The 13,496-nt window shown below is 42.3% G+C and overlaps 1 long non-coding RNA gene across 1 annotated transcript in view; it reads left to right on the plus strand.

Moving 5' to 3' along the window:
* Nucleotides 1-10,434, plus strand: part of LOC146006995 (uncharacterized) — a 100,805-nt gene extending 90,371 nt beyond the window's left edge. The window contains exon 4 of the long non-coding RNA XR_014444175.1: nt 9,918-10,434. This is a non-coding gene — a long non-coding RNA (uncharacterized LOC146006995). The remainder of the gene's footprint in view (nt 1-9,917) is intronic.
* The last annotated feature ends 3,062 nt before the right edge of the window (nt 10,435-13,496 follow it).

Below are 13,496 nucleotides of genomic sequence, written 5' to 3' on the forward strand. Positions count from 1 at the left end.
ACGCTTACGTGCTACTACCAGCCAGAGGGGGACATTTATGCACTTTCAAGAGGAAGTCATAAAGGGCCTAATATTTGGGAACCAGCAGGCAGAGGGCCCCAGTACTTCTAGTACTGGCCCCCGTATTGTACCAGGGCAGCATTTTCCTAACTAAATCCCCTCCACTGCAAGAAAGGGCAGGACACAAAAAAGGTGCAAAGTTTGCTATAAAAAGGGAATAAGAAAGGAAACTATTTTCCACTGTGAAACTTGCCCCGACAAACCCGGCCTATGTATAAAGGAGTGTTTTAAAATATACCACACATCTATGGATTATTAGGTTCATCATTTCACCGTGCTTCGGGGGTCTTGCTAATGCCACATAGCACCCACCATTCATTCCACCAGAATCTGAGCTGCAAAATCCAAAAATCACTCCTTCCCTTCTGAGTCCTGCCATGCACCCAACTGGTATTTTTTGGTCACATATGAGGCATTGCCATACTCGGGAGAAATTGGGGCACAGATTTTGGGGTGCTTTTTCTCCTTCATACCTTCTGAAAATGAAAAATTTTGAGCCAGAACTGCATTTTTGTGTAAAAAAATGTAATTTTTCATTTTCACTGCCCAGTTGTATCAAAATTGGTGAAACCCCTGGGGGTTTGAAATGTACACTATACCCTTAGATGAATTCCCTGAGGGGTTTAGTTTGCAAAATGGGGTCACTTGTGGAGGGGTTCCGCTGTATTGGTGCTTTGGGGGTCTTGCTAATGCGACATAGCACCCACCAACATTCCACCAGAATCTGTGCTGCAAAATCCAAATATCACTCCTTCCCTTCTGAGTCCTGCCACTTTTTGGTCACACATGAGGCATTGCCGTACTCGGGAGAAATTGGGGCACAGATTTTGGGGTGCTTTTTCTCCTTCATACCTTCTGAAAATGAAAAATTTTGAGCCAGAACTGCATTTTTGTGTAAAAAAAAATGTAATTTTTCATTTGCACAGCCCAGTTGTATCAAAATTGGTGAAACCCCTGGGGGTTTGAAATGTACACTATACACCTAGATGAATTCTCTGAGGGGTGTAGTTTGCAAAATGGGGTCACTTGTGGGGGGGTTCCACTGTATTGGTGCTTGGGGGGTCTTGCTAATGCGACATAGCACCTACCAACATTCCACCAGAATCTGAGCTGCAAAATCCAAAAATCACTCCTTCCCTTCTGAGTCCTGCCATGCACCCAACTGGTATTTTTTGGTCACATATGAGGCATTGCCATACTCGGGAGAAATTGGGGCACAGATTTTGGGGTGCTTTTTCTCCTTCATACCTTCTGAAAATGAAAAATTTTGAGCCAGAACTGCATTTTTGTGTAAAAAAATGTAATTTTTCATTTTCACTGCCCAGTTGTATCAAAATTGGTGAAACCCCTGGGGGTTTGAAATGTACACTATACCCTTAGATGAATTCCCTGAGGGGTTTAGTTTGCAAAATGGGGTCACTTGTGGAGGGGTTCCGCTGTATTGGTGCTTTGGGGGTCTTGCTAATGCGACATAGCACCCACCAACATTCCACCAGAATCTGTGCTGCAAAATCCAAATATCACTCCTTCCCTTCTGAGTCCTGCCACTTTTTGGTCACACATGAGGCATTGCCGTACTCGGGAGAAATTGGGGCACAGATTTTGGGGTGCTTTTTCTCCTTCATACCTTCTGAAAATGAAAAATTTTGAGCCAGAACTGCATTTTTGTGTAAAAAAAAATGTAATTTTTCATTTGCACAGCCCAGTTGTATCAAAATTGGTGAAACCCCTGGGGGTTTGAAATGTACACTATACACCTAGATGAATTCTCTGAGGGGTGTAGTTTGCAAAATGGGGTCACTTGTGGGGGGGTTCCACTGTATTGGTGCTTGGGGGGTCTTGCTAATGCGACATAGCACCTACCAACATTCCACCAGAATCTGAGCTGCAAAATCCAAAAATCACTCCTTCCCTTCTGAGTCCTGCCATGCACCCAACTGGTATTTTTTGGTCACATATGAGGCATTGCCATACTCGGGAGAAATTGGGGCACAGATTTTGGGGTGCTTTTTCTCCTTCATACCTTCTGAAAATGAAAAATTTTGAGCCAGAACTGCATTTTTGTGTAAAAAAATGTAATTTTTCATTTTCACTGCCCAGTTGTATCAAAATTGGTGAAACCCCTGGGGGTTTGAAATGTACACTATACCCTTAGATGAATTCCCTGAGGGGTTTAGTTTGCAAAATGGGGTCACTTGTGGAGGGGTTCCGCTGTATTGGTGCTTTGGGGGTCTTGCTAATGCGACATAGCACCCACCAACATTCCACCAGAATCTGTGCTGCAAAATCCAAATATCACTCCTTCCCTTCTGAGTCCTGCCACTTTTTGGTCACACATGAGGCATTGCCGTACTCGGGAGAAATTGGGGCACAGATTTTGGGGTGCTTTTTCTCCTTCATACCTTCTGAAAATGAAAAATTTTGAGCCAGAACTGCATTTTTGTGTAAAAAAAAATGTAATTTTTCATTTGCACAGCCCAGTTGTATCAAAATTGGTGAAACCCCTGGGGGTTTGAAATGTACACTATACCCCTAGATGAATTCCCTGAGGGGTGTAGTTTGCAGAATGGGGTCACTTGTGGGGGGGTTCCACTGTATTGGTGCTTCGGGGGTCTTGCTAATGCGACATAGCACCCACCAACATTCCACCAGAATCTGAGCTGCAAAATCCAAAAATCACTCCTTCCCTTCTGAGTCCTGCCATGCACCCAAATGGTATTTTTTGGTCACATGTGAGACATTGCCGTACTCAGGAGAAATTGGGGCACAGATTTTGGGGTGCTTTTTCTCCTTCATTCCTTGTGAAAATGAAAAATTTTGAGCCAGAACTGCATTTTTGTGTAAAAAATGTAATTTTTCATTTGCACAGCCCAGTTGTATCAAAATTGGTGAAACCCCTGGGGGTTTGAAATGTACACTATACCCCTAGATGAATTCCCTGAGGGGTGTAGTTTGCAAAATGGGGTCACTTGTGGGGGGGTTCCACTGTATTGGTGCTTCGGGGGTCTTGCTAATGCGACATAGCACCCACCAACATTCCACCAGAATCTGAGCTGCAAAATCCAAAAATCACTCCTTCCCTTCTGAGTCCTGCCATGCACCCAAATGGTATTTTTTGGTCACATGTGAGGCATTGCCGTACTCGGGAGAAATTGGGGCACAGATTTTGGGGTGCTTTGTCTCCTTCATTCCTTGTGAAAATGAAAAATTTGGAGCCAGAACTGCATTTTTGTGTAAAAAAAATAATTTTTCATTTTCACTGCCCAGTTGTACCACAATTGGTGAAACCCCTGGGGGTTTGAAATGTACACTATAACCCTAGATGAATTCCCTGAGGGGTGTAGTTTGCAAAATGGGGTCACTTGTGGGGGGGTTCCTAACGTTTAGCATCTTATGGTGCCTAGAAACCTACATGGTGCCTAAAAAATTATCTCAGAAAAAGGAGGCTCCAAAATCAAGTAGGTGCTCCTTCTATTATGAAGCCTGTGGTTTGGTCAACGTGCACACTAGGGCCACATATAGGATATTTATGAAAACAAAAGAATTGGGGGAATCAATTTTTAGTCACATTTCTCTAGTAAAATCTACTGTGTTCCTTAGAAAAATGTATTAATATTGCAAATCTGCAAAAAAAATGAAATTTTGAAATTTCACCTACACTTTGTTTTAATTCCTGTGAAACACCTAAAGGGTTAATAAACTTCCAAAATGCTGTTTTGAATACTGTGAGGGGTGCAGTTTTTGAAATGGCATCATTTATGGGGGTGTCTCACATACAAGTCCCTCAAAGTCACATCAGAACTGAACTGGTCCCTAAAAAAATCAGTGTTTGAAATTTTGGTACTCTTTACCTAGAAGGGCGCCAGCGATTGAAATCGCGGTGATCGGGGGTAAAAATTGCGGTCATCGCGGGTAAATCGGGATGGCCGCGATGCCCGCGATGACCGCGATCACCGCGATTTTCCCATAGGGAACAATGTTAAAACGGCAGATTGACCGCGATTTTACTGTTAAATGCCTCAATGGACCCGATTTGGGGCCAAATAGGCCAAATTAACCCTTAAATGTCCCCCCACATTTTTAACGCCACCCCACGATCCACGCCAACCCGAAGCGTGGCGAGCGCAGCGAGCCCGCGAGGGGCGGCGGTACGCGTCCTCCGACCTTTTCATGCCCTACTATCCACTAGGGCGTGGTGTGAGAATATAATAGTGTGGCGAGCGCAGCGAGCCACCGAGCCCGAAGCGTGGCGAGCGGACGCGGATACCTTCACAGGTAGACGCGTCCCCTCGCGGGCTTCACAGGTGTCCGCGTCGCCACGGACACCTGTGAAGCCCGCGAGGGGACGCGCATAACTGTGAAGGTATCGCGGGGCTCGGTGGCTCGCTGCGCTCGCCACACTATTATATTCTCACACCACGCCCTAGTGGATAGTAGGGCATGAAAAGGTCGGAGGACGCGTACCGCCGCCCCTCGCGGGCTCGCTGCGCTCGCCACGCTTCGGGTTGGCGTGGATCGTGGGGTGGCGTTAAAAATTTGGGGGCACATTTAAGGGTTAATGGGCTCTGTGGCCCATTTAACATTGATTCTTATGGCCAAATCGGGTGGATTGAGCCATTTAACAGTAAAATCGGGTCCATCGCGCCTTTTAACATTGATTCCTATGGGAAATCGTGAGCATCGCGTCGCGGGCATCGCGGGTACATTTATGGCCGGCCGCGACGCGACCGACACGATTTCCATGTTTAACATTGGTTTCAATGGGAAATCGCGGGCATCGCGTCGCGGCCATACATAAATGTACCCGCGATGCCCGCGACGGGCGCCCTTCTAGGTAAAGAGTACCGAAATTTTCTTGAAAATTTGAGAATTTGCTATTCATATTTTAAGCCTTAGTGTCCAAAAAAATTAAAAGGATGTTGAAATAATGATGGAAACATAAAGTAGACATATGGTCTATGTTAGTTATTAACTATTTTGAGTGGTATGATTATTTGTCTCACAAGCAGAAAATTTAACATTTTGCAAATTGCTAAATTTTCCATTTTTTTACGACATTTTGATATTTTTCACAAAAAAACACAGACTGTATCGAATTTACCACTAATTTGAAGTACAATGTGTCACGAGAAAACAATCTCAAAATCACTGGGATAAGTAAAAGCAAAAAAGTTATCCCCACTTAAGTGATACATGTCAGATTTGAAAAAAAGGGCTCTGTCAGGAAGGCAAAAACTGGCTGTGTCAGGAAGGGGTTAAAGATAATAGCTTAGCCAATCAAATACTTTGGGGGAAAATGGGAAACATTTTTTTATTTTATTATGAGCTATTAGGAAAAATTATTTTGAGCTCTGCGTTCATTCTATCAACAATCTATGATGTTCATTCTGATGGTATGCTCTGCAATACATTGATGTCCTGGGTCAGATGCACTAAGCTTTGGATAGAGATAAAGTACTAACCAATCAACTCCTATCATTTTCCAGCATGGCATTTGGGAGCTGCTTTGAAAGGTACTGTACTTTATCAATCTCAATGGCTTAGTACAGTGGTTCCCAAACTGTGTGCCGCGGCACCCTGGGGTGCCTCAGGACACTTGCAGGGGTGCCTTGGGTTGGTGGACCAGGATCAATTCATATTATTTATGGTCAATGTACCAGGCAAAACCAGTGCTTGTGGCTGCCAGTCATAATATATGTGGACAAACTGAGAAAATCCTGTCCCTCACCAGATAACTGTGACATATAAACACAATGCACTTCATTTAATATTTTTTTTCTCAATTTCTCGATAAGAAGTATTTGGCCTAGGGGTGCCTTGAAAATATTTTGATGCTCTAGGGTGCCGTGATTCAAAAAAGTTTGGGAACCCCTGGCTTAGTACATATAACCTCCTGTGACGGTTATAAATAAAGTTTCATGAAAGATCTTATTCTACTTTTGTATCATGTTCCAGATTCCAAATTGGTCCTTTCAGTGGAAATATAGATATTAAAAACTATTGGAGAACTGAACAAATGGGGTCAGTTAATATAAAAAAAAAAAAAAAAAAACTTTAGAGGTTCAGAATTGGAAAAGTGCAGTCTTTGTTTCTATGAAAAAAGGTGCCAGTACTCAGAAATTAGGTGTCATTACTCAATTCAAGTTACAAATTGATAGGTTTATAGTCGCTTGTACAATCTGGATAGTTTTAATGCTTTTTTTTTGTTATTTCAAATTATTTCACTGAAGTTTTCTTGTTAATGAAACAACAGTAGTTACAAGAACACAAAATTGAAATAGAAAAATGCCAAAACTACATATTCCTCATTACTACTACAAAAATACACTAAACCATAGGGCCTTATTCTAGTTCACTCTTAGAGGCAAATTCCTTCTTAGATGGACAAAACCATGTGCACTGCAGGGGGGCAGATGTAACAGGTGCAGACAGAATTATATTTGGCTGAGTTATTTTGTTTTGGTGCAGGGATACTAACTGCTTTATTTCTACACTGCAATACAGATCTCACTTTGAAGAAAACCCCCACCCAAATCAAATTCTATCTGCACATGTTACATCTGCCCCACCTGCAGTGCACATGGCTTTGTCCATCTAAGAAGGATTTTGTCAGAGTGAATGAGAATAACCCCCATAGTGTCCATTGTAGCAAGGAGGTTCTAATCCTGGCTAATAAATCTAGCCGTTCATAAAGAATTACATTTTTGTTAATCTTCTTTGCTCTTTTTAGTGATTTTACCTTATCATTATTATTATTTATATATATATATAATTTTTAGAAATGTGCGGTTGTTACCCAACTTTACCTGTTACACCTATATTAAGTCTTTAGTGAGGGCACAATGTATCCAATGGGATATATTATTTTCCCCCTTCCCAACGCTCTCAGTTAAGAGTGGATGGCTCTGCATAGCACAGCGCTATGCAAAGACATCCACAAAGCCGCCACTCTGTTGGTAATACAAGCAGATGAGCGGCTTTCTCGGCAAAGATGCGGGAGCATGCATCACTGCTCACGGCTCATGCACACTGGGCATCTTTGAGCTGAAAGTTGCTCAAGCTTGGTGTTTTGAGCATCTTTCAGCTCAAAATTGGCATGTGTATATGGGCCTTAAAGGATATTTTGGATAAGAGATACTCAACCTGGATACCAGTAATTTATTTGTTTGATTTACAAGTGGACAAATTATGTCTCTGCACTGCATAACTTTTAAAGAACATTTAAAAATTGTTAATGTATTTCTCCTAGAATTTATTTTATATACAACATTTAATTTCAGTGGTGTACTGTACATCTCGCTACCTACTGCAACTTGTATTCCTAAAGGATGCATATATTGATTACTGCAGTTCACTATATATTATTTTATGAATATGTTCTGTAGGATATGATATACTATACTGAAGGGGCACAATGTGCAGAACCTGACTGTCTAGATGCAGTCAAAGTGAAAGTCCATAAAGTTAAATAGCAATAACTTAATTACAGGTATGGTCAATATATTTAGAAATTTGTACATGGCTAATTTTAAGCAGGAATGCACATATTTTGCTGGTAGTGTTAATCTGCATTTTCTTTTTATTCTTAATTACATGGAGTTAATTTCTAACAGTTTGATCAAGAAAATGCTCATTTTGTTAGAGACAAAAAATATGACTTTATTGTACTACTTTAGAAACACAATATTGGTATTTTTAGATCAGCTGGTTAATGTAATGCAGGAGTACTATTTTTATATAATTCTTTTTTCAGTTAGTGATTGCTCTGTATCACTGTTACAAGAAAGTATTAAGCATATGAGAACTGTGTGGTATCCAATCAGAGCTGTCAGAGACATATACTGTAACTCAGGGCAGCCACTAGTAATGTTGGGGCCCGGATCTGATCTTCAGCCTGGGCCCCCAGTGGCACCCCCCTCGCGTGCTCCGGCACAGACACACACACCCCAAGCGCGCCGGCACCCGCCTCCCCCCCTATTACTTACCAGTGGTGGTGTCAGCGGCGCAGCAGCAGCATCTTCTCCCGGGACTCGAGGCTCAGAGCACTCACTGCACAGTACAGCCTGCAGAGGGCCGAGCCCCTCTGTACCCTTTGGTTGGGCCCCCTCAGGCTGCACTGTGTCAACCCCCCTGGGCGCCCGATAATTTCGGGATGTAATAGCCTCACCAGCAATTTGTCAGCTTATGTAGACTCGCATTTGCAGCCACTAGTATTATTGACTAAAGCCTATACTAGAGATACTGGCGATATTTTGGCAAAATTATCCAATATACAATGGGTTAACAACCAATGGCTGTGTACAGCAGATGTAAGTACTCTGTACACGATCATAGATATAGAGAAGGGCCTGGAAGCAGTATCATACTTTCTAAACCAGAGCCAATTGTCAGAACTTTTAAAAAATTTTCTGTTGGCCAGTATAACATTTATTCTCACAAACAATTATTTTCTGCATGAAGGGTCCTTTTATTTACAGTGTACTGGAACGGCTATGGGCACCAGGTTCGCCCCCAGCTACGCTAACCTTTTTATGGCCCACTGGGAAGATCAGGTAGTGTGGCAGGGAGGCGTGCTGGGGGAGGGCCTGGTGACCTGGAGCCGTTTCATCGATGACATTTGCTTTATTTGGTCCGGTGATAAGGAATCTCTTGATAATTTTTGCCTTTCTTTGAATATTAATGACAAGAACATTAATTTAACCTTCAGTTGTAGTCAGGAGTTGGTCTCGTTTTTGGACCTCAATTTATACATTGAAAACGATGTTTTGAAAACCAAGACATTCAGAAAAGAAACTGATTCAAATAGTTTTATTTTTACTAACAGCCAACATCACAGGAATTGGTTGGATGCCATCCCATTCGGGCAGTTTATCCGCATCAAGCGGAACTGTACGGATGAAAATGTGTGTAGACAACAACTGGAGGAAGTTGCAAATAGGTTGAGTGCTAAAGGATACTCAAAGAGTCTTATTGAAAGTGCTAGAGAAAAAATTGATCTGATTGAACGTCCAACTTTATTGGAACCCAAACCTAAATCGGACCAAGTGAATGACAGGTTTAAATGGGCTTTTGTGAGCAAATATAGCTCCGTACATAAAGATGTTGAACAAGTATTTAGAAAAAATTGGCATCTGCTCCAGAGTGACCCAATTTTGGGAACACTATTACCACCAAAACCACAGTTTATCTACAAAAAAGCACCCTCTTTAAAAGACCACTTGGTTCACAGTTCTACAGACAGCGGCCCACGCCAAACAATCCGAACCATAGGATTTCATCGCTGTGGGTCATGTCTTGCCTGTAGGACGGTGAAATCTAAAGAGAGAAAATTGGATCACTTTACAGTGAATGGTTGTGATTTTAAAATCAAACAATTTCTTACCTGCCACTCAAGAAATATAATTTATCTGCTACAATGTAGCTGCAACCTATCTTATATAGGGAAAACTAGCAGACCCATGAAAACACGTATAGCAGAGCATATCTACAACATACGTAAAAAGGTACAGACACACACAGTGTCTGAGCATTTTCGTGTGGTACATAATGCAAATGAGTGTCAGATTGTATTTTTCAGTGCAATAGAACAAATCCTACCTAAAAGTCGTACTAATGATGAGGCGAGGAGATTATCTATGACAGAGATGCGGTGGATTCACCGCCTTGGAACACTAATTCCAAAAGGCCTAAACACAGAATTCGAGCTAAAGCCATTTCTGACATAATAATCCATCTTCTTGCTCCTATAGTGTGGTTGCTCATTTTTCTACTTTTCACCATTTCATACCTTTTTTATCGCTTATGGTGCTGGGTTGTACTATAATTTTATTGGATTTTAACATGTATTTGTTTTTCAGAATGAAGTCCATGTTAACAGCGTCCGAGCTCCCTGTTATCCCCATAGTAACCTGCTGTCCAAGCTTGACACGCAAGCGACGCAAGCGGCATCAGCCTGGAACGCATCTATACACTTCCAGCATGCGCGACGTCACTTCCGGTGGGTGACACGCAGACGCCGACGTATTTCCGGCGTATGGAACGCAAACGCCGGCTGAGGGACAAGGAGGCCGGACACTGCACGCCGAGTAGCGGCATCTGTTTGTTATTTAGCATAACAGGTAGGGGTATATATATACCCGCTATGTGGACTCTATCTTACGCTTCTGACGAAGGACATATCCGAAAACGCGTTCAAGCGTACTACTACCCAGCTTGACGCTTTTGGACTGGCGTGAACAGCTACAGTACCGTCGACCCCAGGACTGAGCCCCCCTTGTTTCCGGGACGAGGGACCCAGACCGCAGGAGGACACCACACCATCTGTTGTATGCTGTATTGCCTGGTTCAAATCCGTTCATGCTTTTAACAAAGTCACTTTATTGGCAGCAGTCTCCACCACCAGTGGTCCTTGTTGGAGTTTGGTCATCCATGTGATATTGCCTACAAAGCTTGAATTTGGTTTTGTATTATTTGCAGTGCTTCATAGCTAATACTGAGCGCTATTCTTGCCTTTCTACATCTTTTTGCTTTGTATTGTATCTTGAGTAGTTCCAGGTGTTTCTACTCTGTGGATAGGCTTATAGCTGCACTGTATTTTAATTGCGCACCCAACTGGTTCATTTTTTTCTTGCTTGCACTGTGTATTGTACAAGCCTGTGTGGGGGCACTTCTGCGGGGGGGGGGGGGGTGCCGTGCCACTGTGGGCAGCTGCCCGGGCCCCTCCAGAGGCTGGGGCCCGGGACAGTTGTACCCCTGGCACCACCCTGTCGACGGCCCTGCTGTAACTCAGCAGTTCTCAAACTGTGGATCCTGACCCCAAAGTGGGTCCCGACCTCCTCAGCGACTCCATGTTGCTAACCATCAGGCTGATGACTTTTCTAATCTGTTAGTCTGAAAAATCTGTTTAATTGTCTGTTATTCTGGACTCCTCCTATCATTTTGTGCCTCCACAAAGCTGCCATGTACAATATGTGCTGCCTGCACATGTGATGACCTTCTGCAGTAACTTGCTGGGGTCTCATCATTATTTTTATTGTCTGATGGGGTCCCAGAGCAAAACAGTTTGAGGACTCCTGCTGTAACTGGTTTATGCACTGGGACAGTTAACAGCTGAGTTTTTCTGTTGGATGCAGTTATAGCAACCATCTTTTTTTGTATAGATTTAGAAGATAGAGGTGACCCACAGATTACAGGGAATGGTGTTTGGTCTGGAAAAACAGCAGTCTAAATAGCAGTCGTCTCTTGTGGATATATCTGGCATAACGTGCAAATTGTAAGAAGATAAATCTTAACACATTTGCACACTGTTTACCATGCTTGCAAAACTAATATGTGGCCCTGCTAGGTCAGTATTGTAAATTCACAAGAGCATGGAGTCTAAATCAGCTCAATGCACTTAAAGGGCCAATATCTCACCATGTGTATACCTCTTCATGACAACTTGGTGAGGTGGTACTGGATGATTTTTCCTGTGTCTGCAGCCAGAGAGCTGGCCCCTAGCTTGGAGTGGCAGCCAATGAGGAGTGAGGCAGCTGTATCGCTGAGTAGACTGTAATACTTCAAACACACTTGGTGATCCCTGCCTATGCCAATATTGGTAGTGGCAGGGACCCGATGGGGTGCCGGCATCGGTAAGTGTGTATGCACTGTGTATACTGGAGGAATCCGACCATGGGAGGAGTGATAGAAGGGAGCAATATGAAGGCCTTCCTCTTCTATACATGCAGATGAAGGAGAATGTAATTTAACGATACAATGACGCATGTAAGGTTAACACTATTGCATATACTGTACACACTAGATGAGATAGTAAAAGTTTTGCTCAGAAAGGCCTTCTGAGCAATATCTTTTACTATCTCGTCTAGTGTGCATGGGGCTTAACAAGGGCTCTGTAAATTATCAAGGCTCCTGATGGTGTGGCTCCTACACTGAAACATATTGAGGCCCTTTTTGTTGATACATCTCAGACCAGCCAAACATCCAGATGCCATACCACATAACGTCACCGTACTCTTCCAAATGCAAGGATATCTTGCTCAATACAGACTTTCTTGGACCCTCGCATCCACCTGGGTAACTACTAGCCTTTTGATGGGCATTAGGCATGAACTATTCAATACAGTACCTCACTATTGTCTTGATTATTACCACTTGCCAAATGATTAAGATTGTGCCAGTCTACTTGATTGACTCAACTACACTGACCTTCTGACAATTTTCTATAGACCTAAGAAGGAGATTGTTTTTATTTTTCCTATCAAGTGATTTTTATTGAGCTCAAATTGCATGTCCATGTTTGTTTCTCATATGAGGATAACTGTTACTCTTACAATATTATAAGTTTCTTATTACTACTGTATGCTAATTTAGTCATTTATTCTTTTCATCAGTGATACTGTGTGCTGTTCAAATAATAATAATAATAATAATAATAATAATAATAATAATAATAAAAAAAAAAAATATATATATATATAATGAAAGCAGAAGGTGAGGCGTCACTTCAGGGCTTAGTAGAAATAAACTTTATTGTGAGGCGGTCAACGCCGTTTCGGGTTTCCCCGTCATCAGGACCAAAAAGTGCTCAACTCAAACAAACAACTGTGCAGTGTTTAAATACAAAAACTTACATTTGGAAGACCCTCCCTGCTGCTCCTTCTCCCGGCCGGGTCCACCGCATTCTGCTTCCGGGTTCACCCAGGAAGTGACCCTACGGGTCTCCGGGCGGGCAGGTCACAGCAACTAAGGGAAAAAGAAAAACAATAAACATAAGAAAAATATTGCAATTGTAAGACCCGCACTATGCAGTATATGCTATGCGTGATTATCAATATAAAATGACACAAAATGTGTAAAGTGCATGGTGCATAGTGTTAATGGTTTAAAAAACGAACAAATTCCCACAGCTAATTCACTGAAGGACCACTAGATGGCAATGTGGTCCATGTTTTGGAATACCTGTGTGTCTATTAATAATTCCATAATAAATATCAGTCAATATATGGCACTGTCAGGTACATCGAAACATGGAGGATTTGCATATATGTTTAGCAGGACTCATGGTATTCCACATCAAATGTCACATTGTTTTGGACAATATTTATATATAAACAAATATGCAAGCAAAAAGCTAAACCATTTATCAAAATACATTTTTTGGGATGAGATACCAGAGATGTCCTACTGTACTTGCTGTAAAGACCACTAGGGAGGTAAATGGTCAGTGCATGCTAAAAGCACGCCACTGCACCAAATAAGGGGTCAATGTGCATGAAATTTTTTTTTAAAAAGTGAACCTGCTTTGAAAAAAAAAAAAAAAATTATATAAAGAATTGCTCACAGAAAGCTGCCTAGATTTAGGGTCTCATTGAGGCCGCCTGGGGCAAGAGTGCCCAACCTGTGTATCCAGCGGCTTTCTATCTGTAACAACCACTTTT

The sequence above is a fragment of the Crinia signifera genome, chromosome 6, assembly GCF_055691185.1.
Source record: "Crinia signifera chromosome 6, ASM5569118v1, whole genome shotgun sequence".
Classification (NCBI taxonomy): Eukaryota; Metazoa; Chordata; class Amphibia; order Anura; family Myobatrachidae; genus Crinia; species Crinia signifera.